At 49.7% G+C, this 24,569-nt stretch overlaps 1 long non-coding RNA gene across 2 annotated transcripts in view; it reads right to left on the bottom strand.

Moving 5' to 3' along the window:
- LOC105508649 overlaps positions 1 to 24,569 on the bottom strand; it is a 292,669-nt gene that overhangs the window by 194,117 nt on the left and 73,983 nt on the right. For both annotated transcript variants that reach the window (XR_001001305.1, XR_001001304.1), the window contains exon 2: positions 13,293 to 13,347. This is a non-coding gene — a long non-coding RNA (uncharacterized LOC105508649). The remainder of the gene's footprint in view (positions 1 to 13,292; positions 13,348 to 24,569) is intronic.

Here is a 24,569-nt window from a genome sequence, read left to right as displayed (position 1 = left end):
TAATGGGTTAGAGAAGAGAGAAGGCTTCCAGTTTAAAGTATTATCTGGCTCACAGCCCTGACACAGCCTCTACCAACTTCCATGAAAATACCAAAAATGAGAGGGGCACTCGGCGCCCCTGAAAACAAGGACAGATCGTCATTTGCTGCAAGAAACAAGGAGCCGTTTCTCCATGAACATGATAACAACCGTGCACATGACACCTGCCCAGCTGCACCACACCCAGCCAGCATGCCACACACCTGTGTCCCACGCAGATGTCTGCCGTTTCAGGAATGCAGCTGTGCCACACCCGGCCGGCAAGCCACGCACCTGGGTCCCACGCAGATGTCTGCCGTTTCAGCACTGCAGCCTGCAGCCGGCTCCCACTCCCACCCATAAGACGAGGCTGACATCACCCCAGAAGCAGCTGTCCAGTTCTCCTGCCCGAACCTCTGTCCACTGGAAGATGCACATTCTTGGAGGAGAGCAGAGACCAGCAGTGGGTTAGGACCCTGGCCTGGCTCCCTTGGCCGGCCAAGGCCAAGACCAAGACCAGAAGAGCCAGGTCACGGCCACTGGCTCAGTGTGAGGCGACCTGACAGGACTGGCAGTGGGAAGCCTGCTCTGAGCAGCGGAGCCCCCTGTGTGGAGGATGGCTGGGTGGCTGTAGCCATGACAGGTACAGAACAGCATCTGTAACTGCTGCACTGCCAGAGGAGGAGTTTCCAGGGTCCTCCAGGCAGAAGGGACACGGGGCCAGGACAATCTCACAGACTGTCTATGGGAAATGCCAGTGAAAGGGAGGTCTCCTCCCGTTCTGGGATGCATGGGTCTTGTGAAAGCACATGGCCACAGAAACGCTCATAGACACGCATCCACACTCAACACCACAACAGGGAGGTCAGGTCTGTGGACACGTGGACACAGAAATGGCCACAGAAAGGGCCACAGACACGCATCCACACTCAACACCGTGACAGGGAGGTAGGGTCTGTGGACACGTGGACGCAGAAATGGCCACAGACACGCGTCCATACTCAACACTGCAACAGGGAGGACAGGTCTGACCAACATTTAAATCCTGAGCCCGGGAAAGTGTGCGCCACAGAAATCAGGGGAAACAAGTCTAGAGAGCCACTGAGTCTTGGGGGAAAAAAGTTATAAAATGATTCCTAGGACAATGAACAAAAAAGGAGGAAAATGGACTGAGATGAAATCGCGCAGAAGGAGAGAGATGGTGAGTTAAAGAAGGAAGGCAAGCCAAGGGCTAAATCTGCACCGAGTCGTGAAGTCACAAAGAGCCAAATGTGCACGTAGGTGAATCTGCGATGTGGAAGACGGAGCTCAGGTGGAGGGTTTCACAGAGCACCTGGGGAACGAACAACAGGCAGTAACAAAAACGAGGGAAAGTGGGGTGAGGACCAGGATTCAGCTCAGCATGAAGCAAGCACACAGTGAGCCTGGCCCTCGTCCTCACAGGGTTCTCCTGGCAAAGTGTATCTGAACATTATTTTTGCAATTTTTTTTTATATATTTTTTGAGACAGGGTCCTGCTCTGTCACCCAGGCTTGGCAGATCACCCAAGCGTGATCGTGGCTCACTGTGGCCTCTGCCTCCCAGGCTCAAGCAATCCTCATACTTCAGCCTCCTGAGTAGCTAGGACTACAAGCGTGCACCACCACACCTGGCTAACCATATTTAGTAGAGATGGGGTCTCACCATGTTGCCCAGGCTGGTCTCAAACTCCTGAGCTCAAGCAGTCCACTCGCCTTTGCCTCCTAAAGTGCTGAGACTATGGGCATGAGCCACTGTGCCTGCTGAATTGTTTTTAAATTTGTTTATTGTTATTATGCACACAGGATACACAAAGCAGGCCTGAAATTCTGCTCCCCAGAAAGGGAAGCTTCTACAGTCAGTCCTTGGTTGGCGCCTGGGAATGTGGATTTGGGGGTTATTCCCTGATAACAGGGGCTTCCTGTGTTTAAACTGCACAAACATGTGATTCATACCACACACCTGCTTTTTTAAGGGAGTTATTAAAACTGCTACCCAGGTTTCAAAGACATTTCCATTTTAAAGGCACTTTCTTAGTAAAGGGAAAGATTTCAATAGTGAGGAAATGGAAGAAAATATTCCAGACACCACAGAGAGCACAGCCACATGGCAGAGCCTTCTGTGTCCCACAGAGGAAGCAGAGGCGGGTGGTGGCGAGCACAGCCCAGCGGCTCACACCCCACCCAGGCTCTGCTCTTTCTGACCTTCTTCCCTGGGGCAGTTTCCTCCAGGGACTTGCTGCTTCTCGGCCAGACAGATCCTGGGCACACCAGGGCCCCATCCTGCACTGGCGGCAGCCTCTCCTGTTCTCAGGACCCCATTGTGAACACTGGACTCTGTTCTCAAGGCCAACTTGATGTTAACTGGGTGGATAGTGGCAGCAAATGAACACTGCCCAGAAGGATTTGCCTTTCCTTGGAGCTCAGCAGCGGGGGACTCACAAACTCCCCCAGCTTCCTTTCCCCACCCACGCTGCCCAGAAACTAGTACTTTAGGCAAAGAAGAAAGACTGAGACACATCAGAAAGCACAAGCATCCTGCCCGTCATGGCCTGACATCAGCAGCTCTGTCTAAGCTACCCCAGCACCATGAGGGCATCTAGGACAGGACGGCTGTTTTTCTTTCCTACTATGAGCACAATTCCTTGCTAATACATTAAACCAGTTTCAATTACAATGTCAAGTCCTTCCATTTCAGGTCAAATAATAATGTATTTTTAGATGCCAAGTATTTTTCACTCTCAAAATAGAGTAAAGCTTTGAGGCTGGACACAGTAGCTGATGCTTATAATCCATGCACTTTGAGAGGCCAAGATGGGAGGATCACTTGAGCCCAGGAGTTTGAGGCTGCAGGGAGCTCTGATGGCACCACTGTACTCCAGCCTGGGCAACACAGTGAGACCCTGTTTCAAAAAAATAAAAAACCTACAGCATTGAAAGCTCAGTCTTTAGATTTGAATGTTTTAAAAAGTAATGTTTAGATCTTTCCAATAACTCAAAAAATATGCTTTCATATCTCCAACAACTCATAACTATATCGGTTTGTCTTCAATTCAAGCTAGTTTGTCTTACCTGTATATGTCTACATGACTCTAGGTCTAAAAAGCTATAAAAGAAAAGGATGGAACACCATTTTCTTAGTCAAGAACTTAAGTTGAATAACAGTGTGGGTTAACACAATTGTCTTCCTGAAAACACATCTATAGCAACTGGTACTTTATCCACAAGGTATCACCACAGTCTTGTTCACAAAGATAGCAAACAGAAGACTGCAGTGAACACCAAGTAAACCTGTTCAGGATTGACGCGGACACAGAGTGGCACAGACACGGCCATGCCTGTCTTGCTGTCTTTCATAAGGAATCACACTGCACCCAGTCTGCACAATCAGAAAACAGTCGAGAACTAAATGTGGGTTGTTACACAAGCCCATCTAAGCAACACAGGTTGTCAGACGACTGGTAAACCCTAATTCTACGAATGGCTTAAAAACAAATTACCAACACTTGCCATTTTAAGGGGCCTTGACTGGCTGAAACCAAATAACAGAGACATATTTTAAAACAGGAGGCTTAAATCTAAAGTGTTTTGAATTGCCAGTAAGCGCAGGCATGAACACACATTTCCATGCCCCGGTCCCCTGCACACAGACCCACACAGACCAGAAAGAATGCCTTCGGAATTCAGACGAGGTTGAGATTCCAGAGCCGGGGAAGGCACAAAACTTAGGTAAATTCACTTAGATTTTACATCCGTAGCTCCCAAATGGCAGGGCTGAACACCTCCTCTTCAGCTACACACATCATCCATGGCCCTAGACATGCAACTTACCAAAGAATTTGTCTCTGCACTCTACAAATTAATCGCTACACATCTCAGAAAGTCAGGAGGCAGTCTCATTGTCATTCAACTTGTATTTATTCATTTTGATCAACTTTATCTCACAACATACTCTGGAAGCTGGGTGCGGTGGCTCATGCCTGTAATCCCAGCACTTTGGGAGGCCGAAGCGGGCGGATCCCGAGGTCAAGAAATTGAGACCATCCAGCCCAACATGGTGAAGCCTGTCTCTACTAAAAATACAAAAATGAGCCGGGCATGGTGGCGAGCGCCTGTAATCCCAGCTACTCGGGAGGCTGAGGCAGGAGAATCGCTTGAACCCGAGAGGCGGAGGTTGCAGTGAGCCAAGATCCTGCAACTACACTCCAGCCTGGAACAGAGCAAGACTCTGTCTCAACAACAACAACAAAGAATACTCTGGAGACGTTTTCCAGTAACATTGTAACAAAAGAGAATCAGTCTGGGTGCAGTGACTCACGCCTGTAATTCCAGCACTTTGGAAGGCCAAGGCAGGAGGACTGTTTGAGCCCAGGAGTTCGAGACCAGCCTGGGGATTATAGGGAGACTTTGCCTCTATAAAAAGTTCAAAAATTAGCTGGGTGTGGTGGCACATGCCTGTAGTCTCAGGTACTTGAGGGACTGAGGTGGAAAGATCGCTTGTGCCTGAGAAGTGGAGGTTGTAGTGAGCCATGGTTATACCACTGCACTCCAGCCTGGGTGACAGAGTGAGACTGTCTCGAAAGAAAGGAAGAAAGGAAGGGAGGGAGGGAGGGAGGGAGTAATACTGATGTATAAACCTTAGTGAGGAAAATAGGTAAAATGGGTGACTCAAAATTCACTTTACTATCTCTGGCCCTTCACTCCTGAAAATGTACAGGCATGTGCCTCACTGGTGTTTTACTTTGAAGCAGGACAAGCTATGAGGAAGCAGTGGCTCCACAAGCTTCCTGCCTCTCACATCTTCCTCTCTTCCCAGGAAGGGGCAAATCCCAGAGAGGAGACCCTTCCGGTCCTGAGGAAGGCTGTGGCCCAGGCTGTCCCCACAGGAGGCTGAGTCCTGGGCGTGCCCACTCAGGTATCAGTGCCAGGATCATCTTGGTCTCAACGCAGTTCTCCAGGAGCTCACCTCCAGGCTTCCAGGCCAAATTCCCAAACCAAGACGCAAGATCGAGCGGCTCGATTAACATGTTCACTTCCATTGCCCAACAAAACAGCCTTTTGCCTTGAAATCATAACAAGTAGGTTAAGTCGGTGGCCCTCTGCTCTGGCACCAGAGAAGCCTGGATTGGGTTTCATGAGCAATATCAGCATTGGTGTCAACCTTGGGTTTTGTCATCAATTTCATGTATGTCTGAAGGCACATGTATCTTGTCTCACACTGGAAAGAATTTAAGGTAACCTACAAATACATGGGTGGGAAAAAAGGTGGATAGAAAAAGAGAGTGGGGAGCATCTACAACGAGGAGGACCTGTGCGTACACACAGAAACCATGCCCTGGGATGGATGGACGGACAGGTGAACTGATGGAAGGACAGAATAAAGAGAGTGGGGAGCATCTACAATGAAGAGGACTCATGTTTGACACACACAGAAACCATGCCCTGGGACAGATGGACGGACAGGTGAACTGATGGACAGAGAGATGAACAGATGTGGAGATTCAACACATGACCACACATTTGTTGCATTTCCTAAAAGCTAAGGCAAACACATGGCCAGCTGTGTGACTCAGGAATTCCAGGGGAGGGAGTGGGGGCTGTGGCAGGTGCCACCAAGACTCCGACAACATTCTCATTCCAGCGATGGGTTTCACAGATGTTTCCTGCTCCCAAGGGAGGGCAATGCCGCAGCACCAAAGCACCATCAACGAAGATGCAGAGGATGTCTTCAAGACCGGGCTCTCTCTCAATTTAGGAAGAGATTTCAGAGTATCCCAATGGGAGGCTTTGCCCGAACAATCCTCCTGTAAGAACCTGACATAGACCCTCTCGCAGGAACCTGTGGCAGTGTCCCCTGTGTCGACAGTTACATGCAAAGTTACAGGATGGCGGGGCAGGGCGGGGGGCAGGTGGAGAACCAGGAGATGTGACAGAAATCTACCCTCCTGATACCCCCAAGCATGAACCCTCAGACAAAGCCAAAAATCTCCCAAAAAAGTAACTGTAGGTCTACTTCCAGCCCCACAGATCCGCACCACACAGAAAAGTCCCAGAAATTTACGTTGGTATATCATTAAAACAGGAGTATCACACACCAGGTTTACTCATGAACCCTCTCAGCACAGAAGTATCCACAGAACACGCAGCCTTGAGCTATAAAACTTCTTTATGTCTCCACATTAAACTGGCTGTAAACCACAAACCTAGGTAAATATGTCCATTAACCTGCTCTGGGGTTAACAGGACTGCCATCTATAACCGTGCAATTATCGCTCTGCACAGAAGTGCCTGGCCCAGAATGGATGGGGGCTGACCCTGCTTCATTCAGGGGTTGCATTTTCCCCAGGGGGTCACATTTTTCCACTCAGCACAGACAGCATCTATGCTAGAAGCAAGCCTCATGAAATGAAAGGCCTGTGGTCCTAACACTATTGATACACGCCCCGTTGTTCGAGCAGGAATTAAAGAGCATGACCAATTTTCTAATAAAGGCATTTCCAGGGTATGAAATAAAGTCCTTTCAAGCATATGAGGAATGTGGGTTTTTTCTCTTTGGCTGGTGGGGAGGGAGAGAGGACGCAGGAAACGAGGATCCAGCTCACTGGAAGGTGGCGCTGGGTCATTAGAGATGGGTCAAGGGGAGGCTCCAGGGCGTCTGCCTTGGCTTCCTCCCTCCAGTTCAGCCCTGGGTTTGGTTTTGCTGCTCTTACTGCGTGAATCACATCGTATGGAATTCTATTTGCACAACCTCAGTGCTTTTTGGAAAGAGAAAAGGTATTATAAATAATTTTAGTATCTGAGTAAAAAGAAATTTACTTGAAGTATTTGGTCTTTCAAAGAAATGAGATCTCATCTTCAATCTTGTATGTGTAAATACCACTCCCTGACCTCCTGAAAACAGGTAAGTATCCACACGTGGAGATTTCCCACCTCTTGGAACAGCAAACCCATCTGAGGTGCCTGCATATCTCAGTTCCGGGACTCCGGGGGCTGTGCCCACAGCCTCCCCGTCCTTCGGCTCCCACGTCAGGGTTCCCGGTCCACGTCGTGCTGTTCTGCATCAAATGTGACCGGAAAGTCACAGGTGGGTAATTCAGGACTTATTCAGGTCACACGGTATCACACACTGACTTAGTGCAAACCCGTATCTGAGGCACAGCTGTGGCACAATGAAGTCACAGGTACCTCTGCATCTGTTTTCTCTTCTGCAAAATGGGGACACATTTTCTATCTTACAATAAAGTTACAGGACTAGTCAAGATGAATGTGAAAGCACCTTATACACTGGAAAGCATTAAAAAAGGCATGTAACATCCACTATTAGTGTAAGAATTCACATGTAACACAAAGTAACAAGGTCATTGTCTACATAGCTTTAGGAATCCTACGCCAGGGAGGTGTGACATTAATGAAGTCAAGTCTCATTTCCACATATATGCTCACGCCAAACTCTCAGTGCCAACAGCTATTGCGAACTGTTGGCCTTTCAGACAGGCCTGTAGCAGAGAATGCAAACTGGTCCACTGATTTTCCGTTATTTGTCCATCATGAAATTAAAAGCTCTTTAAAACCTTTAGCTCACGAGAAATCTAGGGGATTTACAATTACCAAACAGAACCTTTCCTAACATTTCAACAATGGTGTCCCTCTGCGGTTTTGAACTAAACCTGCAAACTGCTCCAGTGGCTACTCAGTTTCAACAGCTCTACGTGCGGAAACTTAATAAAGTATAATTAGGTCTGCTACCCTGTAGGCTTCTGAAATCCTACCTTGTAATACAAATATACTCAACATCCAAACATAAATCACAAAAACATTCGCTCAACCTATGTAGATTTTTAAAAATGAAGCACTCCATTACAAAGGCTACATTTCAATCCAAGGTTTCATTTTGCCAACGCACAACTAAACAGCTCGCCACCCTGCAGAGAACACACAGGAACTTCAGCTACCGAAGGGAATGACCACAGGAAGGTTACACGGAGAGGAAGGCGGGCACCATGGTACAGGGAGCTGGCTCCACAGAGAGGAAGGTGGGCATCTTGGTGTGGGGAGTCAGCCACCCAGAGAGGAAGATGGGCACCACGGTGCAGGAGCCAGCTCCACAGACAGGAAGGCGGGCATCTTGGTGTGGGGAGTCAGCCACCCAGAGAGGAAGATGGGCACCACGGTGCAGGAGGCAGCTCCACAGACAGGAAGGCGGGCATCTTGGTGTAGGGAGTCAGCTACCCCGAGAGGAAGATGGGCATCATGGTGCAGGAGCCAGCTCCACAGATAGGAAGGTGGGCATCTTGGTGTGGGGAGTCAGCCACCCAGAGAGGAAGATGGGTACCACGGTGCAGGAGCCAGCTCCACAGACAGGAAGGCGGGCATCTTGGTGTAGGGAGTCAGCTACCCAGACAGGAAGATGGGCATCATGGTGCAGGAGCCAGCTCCACAGACAGGAAGGTGGGCATCTTGGTGTGGGGAGTCAGCCACCCAGAGAGGAAGATGGATACCATGGTGCAGGAGCCAGCTCCACAGACAGGAAGGTGGGCATCTTAGTGTGGGGAGTCAGCCACCCAGAGAGGAAGATGGGCACCACGGTGCAGGAGCCAGCTCCACAGACAGGAAGGTGGGCATCTTGGTGTAGGGAGTCAGCTACCCAGAGAGGAAGATGGGCACCATGGTGCAGGAGCCAGGTTCAATGAACTGGAGACAACTGGTGGCTGCCAAGAACTCCTCACAACTCCATGTCCAAGAACTTCATGGCAGCAGCTTGAAACCAGACCACAGAAATTGGCAAACACTAGAACAAGGCCTCCCCACCCTCCCTCTCACCCAGCATCAGAAAGTCAGTTGATAAATGCTGACCAGCACATTGCTGTGGGGACCCACTTTCAGAGTCAGGAGTTTCCATTACGTATTTGCAAATAAAGCCACCATCAGTCCCACAAACACAGGGAAGTCACATGAAACCTTTCCACCCAACTTTTATATATAACCTGTTTCACAGTCATTTTGCATTCACTGTCAATTAGAAATATAATGTATTTCAAAAATCAAACATAGTACTCCCGTATGCTTGATCTATTTGAGGTTTCATTATTCAGTTGTTATTATCAAAGTTTGCATGGGTAATTACTGCTGCCATATTGCAAAATCAATTCATTCTTGAAACTTCTAATTATTCTTGGCAGTAGAATAGTCCATCTCCTGAAAAACTCAGGATAAAGGCTGTGTGAGGCAGCTAAACCCAAAGTCAGAACCCCAGCCAACTGTGCAGCCTAAAGAAAAGAATGTATTACGCTTACAACTGTGTAACTTAATTTTCCCAAATGTCACGGCAATTCTGAAGTGAAGGTCATTAACAATCAAGGTAAGGAAGCCAGATCTTCTAGGAACTAAAGAGCTCCCAACGTTTTTCCTGCTTAGACCTCACTGTCAGAGAAATGTGGATTAAATGGAAGGTGGCCTCTGATGTGTTCCCCAGTATCCTTCCAACATACATTATCTATGCATCCTTCCAATATTCTCCAGCATCCTTCCAACATTCTCCAGCATTCTTTCAACATACATTATACATGCATCCTTTCAACATACATTATATATGCATCCTTCCAACATTCTCCAGCAACCTTCCAACATTCTCTAGCATCCTTCCAACATTCTCCAGTGTCCTTCCAACATACATTAGACATGCATCCTTCCAACATTCTCCAACATCCTTCCAACATCCTCCAGCATCCTTCCAACATACATTATACATGCATTCTTCCAACATTCTCCAACATCCTTCCAACATTCTCCAGCATCCTTCCAACCTACATTAGACACACATCCTTCCAACATACATTACACACATGTCCTTCCAACATACATTACACATGCATCCTTCCAACATTCTCCCGCATCCTTCCAATGTACATTATACACACATCCTAAGAAACAGAGTCCCTGAAGGAAAACGCACCGCTTAGGCCATGTCATCTCTTCACCATGGAACCAAAGTTCTCACCCCTCCAGTTGGGTCGAAAATACTAAAGTAACTGTAAGAGGTCTCTGTTGCTAGGAGGAACACCTGTTCCTAGGAGGCACACCTGGCTATAAAACTTTAGACAGGTTCACTTTCCCTCAGGAAACAACGACTCGTCATGAAAGGATGTTTGTGAAAAAGTCACTCCTCAAATGAGGATTCCAGCTCCACGCAGGAATCGGCAGGCATCTGGGACTATTTTAACTGCACAATGCCTTGAGTTTCACCGAAAACTCGACAGCCAGAGTCCAGCAGCAAGTGGGCCTGCCTTCAGCCCAAACGTGGTGGCGCGTCCAGGATGCTGTGCCCAAGGCCTGCCCTGCTTGGCGATCCTTTCTATAGCCCGTTAACCAAATAAAGGATGCTAAGGATGGAACACCCCCTCCAAGGACACCAATCCTAGTAAAAGATGATGCTGAATTCAAGCCAGAGGCAGCTGCTAAAATCCAGACACCTGAGATGTCCGCACTTCCCCAAGTCGCTCCACCTTCCTGTGTATTTTGGCTTCAATGCTCACTCCAGGTAGGTCGCAAACCAAAGGCCTGTGAAAGGCCAATCAGGGGTCACCAAAGCAAGAAAAGGGAAGAATGCTTAGAACTAAAGACAGGCATAAATGTGCTTTGAGTTTTTTTTGTTTGTTTGTTTGTTTTTTTTTTAAAGCTTAAAAGCTACATATGCATTCACGTTTGTGCCTTCATGAAAAGGATGGTCACCTTGGTCACATTCTCCTCCACCAACAAACACGCTTTTCTGAGAACAAGCAGCCAAACAAGACCGTATGGGAAAGTAACCAATGGAATTCCCTCTGACGCTTCACGGCATTGCCTAAAACCATCACAAGTAATCAAAACTGCGAGAGAAAATGATAGTATATTTATCTTTCACAAGCAGTCATGTTTAATTCAGAAACATGACATGTATAAAATTAATGGAATATAAAGCGTTTCTAAAATAAGTAAAAACCAAACGAGAAAAAAGTGATGATTCATCCCAAAGTTAATCTTCTTTCTAATTCTGGTCAAGCACCCGTAACGCAGAATCCACCGTGGTGCTCTAGTTCGGAGCATTTGCTACATTCTTGCTGCTGGGCAGCCGTCCCCATCCTCCTTCTGCAGAACACGCTTCATCTTCCAAAACGGAAACTTGGTGCCCATTCCAAAGTTAATGTCCTTAATGAGAAATTGTGAAAGCTCTTCCACAAAACCATTAAGGTAGAAGAACATTACAGTCACCCTTACAAGGACCTTTACATGCCACTGAAATGCAAAAGCTTTCACCGAGAACCTCTGCCGTGTTGAGGTCCAAAGACATTTCCAAACGAGATCTCCTACATCATGAAGCAGCTTTGGACATACTGGAGTAAATTCTTTGCTGAAAGCTAGAATTCTCCCCATCTTTCCATTCTGAATGGACTTACACTTTTAAGAGTTATAATCTCAACCAACCCCTCTCTCTTCTCTGGAGCCACTCCTTCCCTTATCCACACCGAATATTAAAGCCTATGGTCTTCCACAGCTGACATGACAGTGAAACATTCTATAATATAAAAATAATTTTGAGGAAATTGCCCGGCTAATGTCCTCTGCATTGAGGCCCCAATGGAAGGCAACTCTCTTGGTTCTACAGATTGATTACTTAGAGTCTCATGAAAAGCAAATAAAACATCTCCAGTTGGCGATGTTTTCCAAATTAACTTAAAACCATTAACAGAACAAATTGTCAAAAAAAAAACCAAAAACAAGGAAAATGCATTTCCATACTCAAGACCCACTGAGATGCCCACAGTAAAGTAGTTAGCTGTTAACTTATTTTATCATTATTTCTGATGTTTCTTAGAATCAGAGTAATGATTCACCTGAATCTGGAAAATTAATTTCTTTCAAAAAATTTTGTGATGCTGACTTTGATGGACACAGTTACAAAAATCTTTGTTTTTGCACATGTGACTTTTTCATATATTTTTACTCATTAACAAGACTTCCAGAAAATAAAAAGAGGCTCAAAAATATCTGACACACTCAACAAGCTTCCCCATAAGCAGTAGATATGCTCAAACTTGTAGCTGAGACACACTTGACTGGGTAAAAGAAAACAAAACAGGGACAGTTCTATGTTTAAAGAAGAGTACTATCAGTAATGTCATCCATCCATGCTCATAATTAATAAATAAAGATTGTATTTTTCTCAAAACACCCAGTGTTTTACTCTGGAATGTATAATACAGACAACGTTGGCTACTGAGATGCCATTCTTAGTGGTGAGTCAACAGTAAAGCCCAACAAATTAAATTCTTCTAATTGCCATGGAAGAGTCTTTGTAATTAACTTGTTATAGCTAGAAAACAAGTCAGAAAATGTCAGCAAACCTGTTGCATACCCAACTAAAATATCCTGGGACACAGATACATACTTGACAGAACATGATTGCTTTTAGAAATGAATAAACTCGCAGAGCCTCTCATACGAAAGAGGCACCTTCTCTTTACTTTCCTCAGGACTTGCAATTTCTTTGATAAAAATAAATCAGAACTCTTGCAGGAGGATAACAAAAACACAGATCCATATCCACAGGATAACAAGCCCCGACTGATTCTTTTTCCCCTTCATTGTATGATAACAAAGTTTTTTTTAGACCTTCTTTTTCTCCATCATGTTTCCTTAAAAGTCATGCAAAACACTTCCTCAAAACCACCGGTCACACACATCTGTCCTGCCATGAGAAGTTACACAGAGACACATCTCCCATTTCAAAACATTCATGTCCACGTTTTATTCACTGAGACCTTGGGGGTTTTAAGAACATAACATCTGGCCAGTTCCTATCCTGATCACAAAGAAAGGCCTTGACTGCAAACAGACTCCAAATCCATTTCACTCTAGCCAATAAGAATGGTGTTTTTTCCTTAATAAGTAAGTATAATTAGCAAAAGAAACAGCTTTGAAACCAACAAATTCAAGTTTATAAGACAACCACTTTCCCTTAAAAACCTAATACAGCAATCATCTATTAATAGATCGATTTCCTCTGTCAAATAAAACAGATCTCTGGGCTCAGCTCACAGCTCACTACAGAACTAAATATCCTCTTTTCACATCTTACCATTAGTTAATATGCAACCTTGCCCTAAAAACAACCCATAACATAAAAATGCACAAAATACCTAAATTAGGTAATCACATTTCTCAATTTTGCCACTGATATGAAACCTATAATCCCAAATCAGAAGAATGAAATGTATTTACCTGTATTCCTGTCTGGTAAGATACAGCAATGCTTCTGCAGAATGCCAGGCAAAACCTGTTTTAAAACAAATAAATAAAATGCATTTGTTATCATTCGGGTGGAGGAAGGCATCTCACTAACTGTTACGAGTGTTTCTTCTAATAAGGTCGTCCAACGCGGCACAAAGTCAGCGCGCCCAGAATGGCCTAACAAATTAAATGGTACAGAAAAATCTTGATGACATACATTTTTCATTGAAAAGGTTAATCAGGTGAGTGTGATTATCATCTGTGCCATTTCTGGAACGGGAATGCAGCCGGGTTTAATGGATGCCCCTAATGGGCCATCAGGGTCTTGAAAGCTGTACTCCAGGGGCTCCCACAATAAGGTAAATGGACCCACCAATTTTTGTGATGGCTTTTAAAATATTAGGCGCAATTAGAGCCTGGCAATGGAGGGCTGCTGGAACGTTGTGTTGGGTCTTCTAGAGTCTGAGCTTCCATCAAGGGTGAATCACAAAGAAGAATGTGAAAGGAAGGGCTGCATTTACATTCATATTTCAGTAGTAAAATGTGAAGAAAATACCTTACTTGGTAAGGGAAGGAGAGGTGAAAATAACAGAGAATGGCTTTCCCAAGATTCAGCAACATAAAACAAATTGCAAAGCACACACTCCGGTAACGTGCAGCTGAAGAGATGTCTGCGGGAAATGTGTGATTATCTTTCTAAACCCAATTAGAGGAAAAGCTGAACTTTCATCCTAAATACTCCACACGATGAACTTGCAGCCATTCCTCAGCCCTCCAGGAAGGCAGCATCTACAGGTCTCTGCTTCTTGCCTGTTCTAGGGCGGACAGTTTACTCAGGAGAGAGGGCGAACAGAGGCCTCTGCTTATTACCTGTTCTAGGGCAATTTACTCAGGAGAAAGGGCGAACAGAGGGTGTTGCAAAGAAACACCAGTCATATGTTGGCCCTCGATCGACTTTCAGTCTGGCTGAGTATACAACAGGCTCTCATAAATGCAATGGATGAAACCACAAGAGATGATCTGGAATAACCACTCCCTTCTCCTCCATCCCCCGGCCGACAATTCTTCTATGTTGAAAAAATAACAATTCTCTTCCAAATATAATCAATCGCAAACAAGACGGTATTACAAACTATCAACTCTGTGCAAATCAAGAGGGACAGAAAATAAAACAATAATGAGTTTTAGTACCTAGCAAATGCTGTGCAAAATGTGGAATTAAAAGTTCAATCACATGCTTCTCATTTGCGCAGAGTTGACCATGTAGCTGAGGCAGAGAACAAACCCTGGTGAGACAGTCGGGGCAGGGAGGCGCTAACCCTTGTGATCACCACAGGGTCAGGTGCTGGCCCCGTGCCATGTGGAAGCTGTCGGTATTTTTCATCAATGTGGTCTGAGCCTGTGAGGTCATATCTGACACTGTTTCCCTGATGAGCTCCTAGCCCCCATGCCCAACAGTGCAAGAACACACACCCACACTCAAGTCCTGGGGTTCGACGCCTCCGAGGGCTCCTTGCAGATCTGCTCTCTGTCTCATTCCATAGCCACATCCATTCACTCACCTTTTCCAGAACTTTCCAAAGGGCCTCAGGGATCAAGGCCAGGCCTCAGAACCCACCCCCTCAGGAGGCAGTCAATGATCCACTAGATCTGAAAAGGCTACCGCCTCCACACCCTACATGGAGATCAGAGACACACGTTTCCACAGGCAGGCTCCGCCGCGTCCTTCCCTAAATTTAGTTGCCCACAGAATGCTTTTCTGTGCTGACTTCCCATTAACAGCCAGAGGGGAAACGCTACCTAGTCAGCTGCAGACGCCACCTAAGGGATCTCTTCCCTCACAGTCTCCTCCCGGCTGAAATCGCAAGCTGCTGCTGCTGCTGCTGGGTGCTGCTCCTAAGGAGGGGTTGCCCACGGGTGAGCCCCAGGCACGTCCACAGTGGAACTCAGGGCCTGCTCCGGCGTCCCCAGCACCGACCGTGAGCTCCAGACTAATGCGAGCACAGGCGACACCATTCCACAGACATGTCTTGAAGAAGCGGGAATAAAGTCTCAATCAATCAAATCACAGCGCGGGACTCCATCACCATCGGTGCCCTTTCACAGTCTCGGCCATGTTTCTATCCAGATGAAAATCACGTGCAGTGGTGACAGTATTGGAGAGGGCCGTGAGAGGTCACGAGACGTGCGTGTGAGGCCAGTAGGACACGTGCTCGGGGCAGGAGGGTGGGACTGGGACCCCAAGCTGTGGGCCGCCACAGCAGGACCAGCCCAGGATGTCACCTCCATGGGAGCCGGCACCCCCCTCAAATGCTGCAGCTCCCGTGACCCTCCCTCCAAACCCTGGATTCTGACAATGCACAGAACCAGAGCGCTGGAGGTGCTGACGGGAGCCCACGTCCTGCCTCTGGGGCTCCTTTAGGGTCAGGGACGGGCAGGGTCCTCCCTCCACTGAACTGCAAACCTCAAACCTCATCCCTGGACATGGGCACTCAGGCGACCAGGCCTCACGCATGACACAGTTGCACCTGCTGGGGCCTGTTTTCCACCATCTCTGTTCGATTTGAAAAAGGGCTGTTGGGGAGGAAATCATTGGAGAGCCACCAGTTCAGACGCATGACGTGTTGGCCGGGTGATGAATGATCCCACGAGCCAGTCATGGGGTTCCCAGGGCAGCTGTGCACCATCCACTCTCATGGAGCCAAGTACGCCCGACCCCTGGGGTCCTTCCAGCCCCTCGCTCTCCCCCAGCAGCTCCGACCAGCAGAGCCACTCACTGCACCCTGGGATCTCGTCGGATGGTCCCACAAACACAATGCCCAACACTGCGGCTCCCACAGAGCTTTCCTTGAACCTGCCAGGTAGTTCTTTTCACTTGAGGATCCAAGACAAATCATCAACCTTCCAGGGCAGAATCCACTTGTGACTTCCCTAAAGGCAGACAATCTGTGTTCGAAAAAGGTGCTCATACCTAATATTGACAGCATCCTCCCCGCCACAGTCACAGGCAGGATAGTGCATTAAAACCAGACCAGCGACGGCCTCTGGAAGGCTCAGCACATGTTGCTTCCCACACCGGCTCTGGCTGGAACAGGAAGGGAGGACCATAATAGGTTTACTTCTTCCTCTCTGAAGGATTTACAGAAGGCCGCAGAGGAGAATGAAATTATCCTTACTGCTCAAAGGCACTTTTGAAAGTTCAATTCCACACAACCTGCCTGTTCCACGGCAGCGCTTAGCAGCTGAGAAAGATCAGGAGGCTGAGTTCTCCTGCCAAGGGTGCCACGGCCAAAAAATATACTCAGCGGTCACCCTGAGGTGTCTGTCCGTACCTGCCCAGCTGCGAGCGCTGACACGTGTTCCTAAAATACTGATTTCTAACCCCTCCACGGCATCAGCTTGAGCACGGCCCTCCTTGTCTGAGGAAAGCAGAATCAGAGGGTGTGGAGAGGGGGCACCCCGGGTCAGTGGCCACACGTCCACTGGGGCTGTCACATGCAGCCATGTAATTTTCTTGAGACAGAGTCTTGTTCTGTCGCCCAGGCTGGAGTGCAGTGGTGCAATCCCGGCTCACTGCAACCTCCGCCTCCCGGGTTCAAGTGATTCTCCTGCCTCAGCCTCCCTAGTTGCTGGGATTACAGGTGCACACCACCAAGGCTGGCTAATTTTTATATTTTTAGTAGAGATGGGGTTTCGCCACATTGGCCAGGCTGGTCTCGAACTCCTGATCTCAAGCAATCCACCCACCTTGGCCTCCCAAAGTGCTGGGATTATAGGAGTGAGCCATTGTGCCTGGTCAGCAATGTAATTTTAATTAATGAAAATCAGTTAAAACCAGAAATCTGGATGCCCGGTCACACTGTCCACACACCACACGCTCACAGGCTGTGTGGCCAGTGGCCTCGTCACATACTGTGGATGTTGGACACTCGACCAATTTTCAGATGAAGAAACTTGGCCCCAGCCAGGGCTCTGGACACCCCACCAGCATCCTGTCTCTCCACGCAGGGCCTGGACTGCGTGTGTCCCCTGTGTCCAGAGGCCTAGGCCCGGCCATGCCTCTTCCTCACCCTCCCTGACGCCTCCGGTGCAGCTCCGTCCTCCAGGGGAACAGATGGTCCCTGATGATGCGAGTCTGAGCTAGGGAAGTGTTCCTGTGGAACGCATCAGTCTGCTGCAGCTGCATAACAAGCACCATAAACCAGGTGACTTAACAGAAATGTGCCGACTTGGTTTCCCCCAAGACACTATTTCCAAAGAAGGGCATGTCTGGAGGCACTGGGCTCCATCACGCACTTTTCCGGAGACATGATTCAGCCATAACATCGCCAGGGATGCAGGCGGGAGAGCTTGGCGTCCTTCCTGGCCGTGCGGTGCACTGAGTCACCAAGCTCTTGGTCTCAGGGCCCCCCCGTACAGAGCGGGGGAATAACACTCACACCAGGCAGGGCTCATGTAGTAGAAACAAGCTGCCTCGCAATGACGTCCTATGGGAAGCAATCTGACGCTGGCAGCTGCTGTATTCTGAGATGGTGACAGTTGTTACTAGCTCTACATAAGCCACAGCAACACAAACACACAGGCCTGTTGTGGCTGATTGTATGGATGTGGCCTTGAGCTGTATCACAGGTATTGAGCCGACATCACAGCCTTCAAAGGCGCTGCCCCCCGGGGCTCTGCAGTTATTTCTGCTGCCCCTCCCTGCTCTCCAACTGATGTTTGAACCAGCGGGCAGGACGCCTACACTTCCCTTATCCTACAGCCAAACCCAGCTATTCTCTAACCCGCTGAGTAGCTGCATAAAACATCCTTGTTTGTAATCTTTGGCCCCAACCAAAGTCACAGGACTCCCTCCAGAAATCAAACGATAAAAACGTCCTGACATTAACAAGATGAAAGAGCATGGAGGCAGCAAGATAACTCACAGGGACTCTGACAGCTCGTGGGATCCCTCCCCTGCTGCTCCACAATACTCCTCTCAATCACGCCCCCCACCGCCCCCGCCCACCCGCACACTTTCCAAACCCCCGTCTCCACCCACCTGTCCACTTTCCACCACCCACCCGCGGACCTGCCCACCCGCACACTTTCCAACCCCCCCAGCCCTCGCTGACCCGCACACTTGCCCCCGGCCAAGCCCCCCACCTACCTGCACACTTTCCACCCCCCCACCTCTGGCATCCATCTCCTCAAGCCACCAGCCCGCTTCCTCCTTCCCAGCCCGGCTGCTTCCTCGTGGTTCTCGGCTCCCCACGGCGGGGGCTGTATCCCACTCACCCTCACGCAGGGTACTCAGAGCATCTGCGACTCACGCCAGGCTCCCTGGGCTCAAACCTTGCACACGCCTGGGCCCTCCACTCTCCACCAGCACGAACCACAGGCCGTGACTCCTTCCTTGAACCCTCTGAGTACCCCGCCGCCCCCGCCAGTGCAAGACCACGTCTCCCCTCACAAATTAAAACACAGTACCAGAGCAGACGTCCACTCTGTGCCAGGTACATGGGGGCTCAGAGAGGACTCCTGTCCAGTAGGAGTGGCCAGAGCCGGAGAGGAATAGACGAACGTGGCTGGGCGCCCGAGGAGGGGAGTGGCCGGCTTGGGTCTGTGCCTCCGCACTGTCCCCCATCTGCTGGCCTCAGCCTCAGTCCAGCCTGCATCTTGCTTCTGGGGCAACGTTCCTGACCAATCCCTGTGCGATGGACCCACCAGGGCTCCTCAGTTCCGATGACCATGAGTTGGAATCCCCCTGGGTTCGTCTGACCACAGAACCTCGCGGGTGGGGTCCAGTGGGGGCTGCACGGCTCCCAAGCTGCCCTCCAGCCAGTTTCCTCTCTGCCCACCCCCGGGGCTCCAAACTGAGACACAGATGTCCAGCAAAGCCCTGGAAATCTCATGCCCAGCCTGCAAATGGGAACGATGTCACAGGACAAGTACTAAACGGCTCGCAGCACACGAGATGCTTGTTGATGAGCCTGGAAGGTGTCGAGCTCAAGGGTCAGGAGACATGGATGCTGCCACTGCAATGGGGATGCCACGTACTGCCATCGAGGCTCTTCTTGCTGGATCTCCCTCTCCACTGATCAGTTTCAACTTCCTGTCCAAACCCTCCCTGCACAGCCTTCTTTCTTTGGAAGAAATTCAAATAATATAGAAATAGACAGATTTGTGCAGGGGAGGACTGCACTGCTGTTTAAGTGTTTGGACCTACTTTTTGTCTGAGACATGGTCTTGCTCTCTTGCCCAGGCTGGAGCGCAATGGCGCGATCATAGCTCACTGCAGCCTCAACCTCCTGGGCTCAGCGCAAGCAATCCTCTCACATCAGCCTTCTGAGTAGCAGGGACTGCAGGCAAACAACATCATGCCCAGCTAATTAAAAAATTTTTTTAAGAGATGGGGTCTTTACCAGGCTGGTCATAAACTCTTGGCCTCATACAATCCTCCTGCCTCAGCCGCGGAAAGTGCTAGGATTTCAGGCATGAGCCTCTGAGAGGTGACAGCGTGCTAGCAGTCCTCGCTCTCGGCACCTCCTCGGCCTCCGCATCCACTCTGGCGGCACTTGAGGAGCCCCTCAGCCCGCCACGGCACTGTGGGAGCCCCTCTCTGAGCTGGCTGAGGCCGGAGCCGCCTCCCTCTGCTTGAGGGTAGGTGTGGAGGGAGAGGCGCTGGCGGGCCAGTGCGAGTTCCGGTGGGTGCCGGATGGGGATCAGCGGGCCGCACACCGAGCAGCCAGCAGGCACCACCGGCCCAGGGCAGTGAGGGGCTTAGCACCCGGGCCAGCAGCTGCAGAGGGTGCACTGGGTTCCCCAGCAGTGCCGGCTCCACAGCGCTGCGCTCGCGGGGCCTCAGCTGCCTCCCCAAGGGGCAGGGATGGGGACCTGCAGCCCGCCAAGCCCGAACCCCCCCACCCCCGTCCGCGCTGCCGCCCAGACTCCCCGAAGAGCGCTGCCCCCTGCTCTGCAGCGCTGGGCCCCATGGACCACCCAGGGGCTGAGGAGTGAGGGTACACAGCTGCACAGCCCGGACTGGGGGGCAGCTCTGCCTGCAGCCCCCCTGAGAAATCCACTGGGTGAAGCCAGCTGGGCTCCTGAGTCTGGTGGGAACTTGGAGAGCTCTTATGTCTGGCTGAGGGATTGTAGATACACCAATCAGCACTCTGTGTCTAGCTCAGGGTTTGAAAATACACCAAGCAGTACTCTGATTAGTTAGTATCTAGCTAACCTAGTGGGGACTTGGAGAACTTTTCTGTCTAGCACTCTGTGTCTAGCTCAAGGATTGTAAAGGCACCAACCACCACTCTGTCAAAATGGACCAATCAGCTCTCTGTAAAATGGACCAATCAGCAGGATGTGGGTGGGGTCAGATAAGGGAATAAAAGCAGGCTGACTGAGCCAGCAGTGGCAACAGGTTGTGGTCCCCTTCGACACTGGTGGAAGCTTTATTCTTTCACTCTTTGCAATAAATTTTGCTGCTGCTCACTCTTTGGGTCCACGCTGCCTTTATGAGCTGTAACACTCACCGCGACAGTCTGCAGCTTCACTCCTGGAGCCAGTGAGACCACAAACCCACCGGGAAGCACAAACAACTCCAGACATGCTGCTTTTATGAGCTGTAACACCCACCGGGAAGGTCTGCAGCTTCACTCCTGACAGCGAGACCACGAACCCATCAGAAGGAAGAAGCTCCAGACACATCTGAACGTCTGAAGGAACAAACTGCGGACACACCATCTTTAAGAACCGTAACACTCACCGCGAGGGTCCATGGTTTCATTCTTGAAGTCAGTGAGACCAAGAACCCACCAATTCCGGACACACCACCACACCCAACCTATACCTACTTTTCTTTTAAAACAATGTGTACAGTTTTGACAATAAAAACTCATATCCTTCCACTTTTGGAAGTTCAAAATACTTCTTCTCTGTTCTCTTCTCCTGGAACTTCTATTATTCAGCTGTCGGACCTACAGAGCTCATTTTCTTTTTACATCTCACTTCTGTTTTCTGTTTCTCTGTGTTTTTGTTCTACTTCCTGGAAAATTCTCTCGCCTTCCCATTCCAATCCTTTAGTGAGTATCTCAACTTCTGCCGTCCTGCTGTTAACCTCCCTGGCATTTCTTTCCACAAATGCTCCTTTCAGGCTGCAGCCGCCTCCTGGTGATGGATTCAATGCCAGCTCCTCCCTTCCAGTTTACATGTAGCCTCATAAACATGGGACGGGGCAGGAGCCATCCATGGGTACCGAACTGGGGGAAATTCTGATGGGGAACAAGGTATCATGTGGTTTAAAACTATTCCCCACACACTGCTTATTCGCTGCAAAGGGAGAGAAAGAATAGTAATTATATGTTAGCAAGACCACCAGCTCCGAGGTATACCCAAAATGAACACCAGGAGTGAGAGGACATGGGCCTCGCGGCTCCAGGAGCGACACCATGAAGAGAAGGGCGCCCACCGTCCACCCAGGAGTAATGCCATGAAGAGGTGGCACCCACCATCCACCCAGTGCTCCTTTATTTTTACAACTTTTACACACGAAGTTATTTCCAAACACAAAGGTCTTAAAGACGTGTTCCGCTTTCTCTTCTGTCACCCATCCTCTGTGTCTTCTGCCTTCTGGGATGGTGACTCTCGCTGTTCCCATCCGCCTCTGGAGATGGAGGGTGCGTGTCCCCCGGGGCGTCCCCACAGTTTCACCCTCTGCAGTTTACATAACAAATAAGTGGTGTGTCATGAAACATGTGAAATCACCCCACACCACTGAATGTGCTTCTCCAGCCACACAAGCCCGAGACATGAATACGCGCTTTAGAGTGTCAAGAACATTCACATGTACTCAATTAATTCTTTCCAGCTAATTCAACCTAGAAGAAACTGCCTTAGGTTTTTTCCTAGAATATGTGGCATTATAAGCTTTCTTTGAGATGAGCCATAATAGCATTTTAATTTTTGTGATGCCAGGACTTAATGATTTCCATATTTGTTTGATAATGTCTTTTATCTCTGGCCTCCCTTCTGTGGCATTAAAAGTAGTTAAGAGATGAGGTGCCTGCTACCACACACACAGACAGAGAGGCTGGGACCGGAACGCCCCTCTGCCTTTCGCGGCCCAGTCCCGTACCCCGTGCACCCAACATAACACCTGTGCCTCTGCACACAGGGCTGGTATCTTGGGTCTTGCCAGCTCTAAAGAGTCACACTCACCACTGAGGCCCTTGTCAGCAGCATGGCCCAGGGAAGGCAGGTGCAGGCATCAGACAGGCTGCTCGGGAGACCTCTCACCTCTGCCGCCACGGGGAGGCCATCCTTGGCCAATGGCTCACAGGCTGGGCTGCACCTTCCGTGTCCAGGCGAAACCACACCTCGTAGGGCAGCTGAGGACTGAAGGAGTCCCATGAGGAAGGCACTGTGGGAGCAGGTTGGACAGAGGAACCATCCAGGGGCTGGAGATGTCGTGACACCGTTGTGAAGACATCAGGCTGCTGCTTCACTGGATCTCCCCAGCACCGGTATGAGCTGCAATCAGTCAACGGTTGTAATCATGAGGCAGAGGTCTTCACACTTCCACCGGCATCAGAACCACCTGGAGGGCTTGTTAAATGCCTTCTGCTGGACCCACCCAGGAGTCCCGGGGCGGGGCCCAAGAGTCTGTTTGTCCGTCAAGCTCCCAGGCACTGTTGGTGCTGCTGGTGCAAGAAATATTCTCTGATGTGAAGGGCTCAACCTCCAGTGAACAGGGAGATACACGCCATTAACCCCCTTCAAAGCTGCAGCTGAAACCCCATTTTACACGGGAGAGTGACCAAGGCAAAAACTCACAAGCACCAGAAGAACGGACTCGGCGAGCCCAAGGTAACAGCTTCCACGTGCTTTATGAGATAAAGAGCAGACGAGGGCCTGCTTAGAGCTGGGAATGCAGGACCGGAGGTCCTCACGGAGGCATCTGAGAACCCCAGCAATGAGCTGCAGGGGCTGGAAGCACGCGGAGTCCCAAAAGGCAGGTGTCTGAAAATCCACATCCAAACCTGCGGCTTCTCCAGGCCCCTTCCCTGCACACGGCACCCCAACCTCATCTCCTTGACTAGAGAAATGGATGAGAGGGAACTAGACGCCGCACGGGCTTTGGCATGTGCCCTGCGGATGAAACGTCTCAATAAGTGCAAAGTTCACACAAGGAACAGTGCTGTTCCGGCCGATGACCGCCTTCTAGGGACCACGCCAGGATGCACTTCAACCTGAGGAGATACGTGTGCTGTATAAGAGATTTGGGGAGTGAAGTCGCCAGGCCTCACCCAAGCAGGAGGCTACAGCCCTGGCCACAGTGGGTTGAGTCATGGGATAACCGTTTGCAAAGCAAACCCGGTGGGGAGCACCTCCACCCCCACCCAGGTCACAGACAAGAATGGCACACAGTGTCTCACTGAGCACTCTCCTGCTGCATGGTTTAACTGCGCGTTTATATGGGCATCGCAGACCTGATACATGTCTTTTTACAAAAGTTTATGTTCATTCATTCATTCATTCTCCAACCCACTTACTGAAGGTCAGGGTCACAGGTGGTGGAAGCCCATCCCAGCAGCTCAGGGTGCCAGGCAGGAACCAGGCCTGGACGGAGGCCGCCCCAGGCACTGAGACAGGGACCCAGGGAACAGCAACTCGCCACACGTGCACGGCTTTGGGATGTGGGAGGAAACCCAGTCCCCAGAGAAACTCACACAGCCCTGGGGGAACCAGCCAACCCGCGCACGTGCAGCACGCCAGCTGGAATCAACGTTCTCCTCATCAGTGTCATAAGGAAACACCCTTGAACAGAAGAGCGTTATTCAGGCATCTGCCGTGCTCACTTCTGGCTCATCTGAAACTCAGGATGCAGCCCTGTGAGCCCATGGGGAGGGGAGGGGCGGGAGGAGAGCGGCCGCCAGGGCCAGGAAGGGGCGGCAGAGAGGACGGAGGATGCAGGGGTGCCGGGCCATGTGGGTGAGACGCAGCCCTTCGCGCTCACACACACCGCCGTGACTCCTTGGCTGCTTACCGGGCGCCCATGTGTTATTAGACGAGAGTAAAATGGACTCACGTAAAATAACGTTCAGCTAATCTGCATAATTTTTACAACTATGAGGAAGCAGCACTGAAATGTCCTTAAGAAAAAAATGTAGGCCGGGCGCGGTGGCTCAAGCCTGTAATCCTAGCACTTTGGGAGGCCGAGACGGGCGGATCACGAGGTCAGGAGATCGAGACCATCCTGGCTAACACGGTGAAACCCTGTCTCTA

The sequence above is a fragment of the Colobus angolensis genome, unplaced genomic scaffold, assembly GCF_000951035.1.
Source record: "Colobus angolensis palliatus isolate OR3802 unplaced genomic scaffold, Cang.pa_1.0 Scaffold165, whole genome shotgun sequence".
NCBI classification, from domain to species: Eukaryota; Metazoa; Chordata; class Mammalia; order Primates; family Cercopithecidae; genus Colobus; species Colobus angolensis.
Note: the sequence above shows the minus strand (reverse complement) of the source record. Positions and strands in the feature narration are given on the sequence as shown.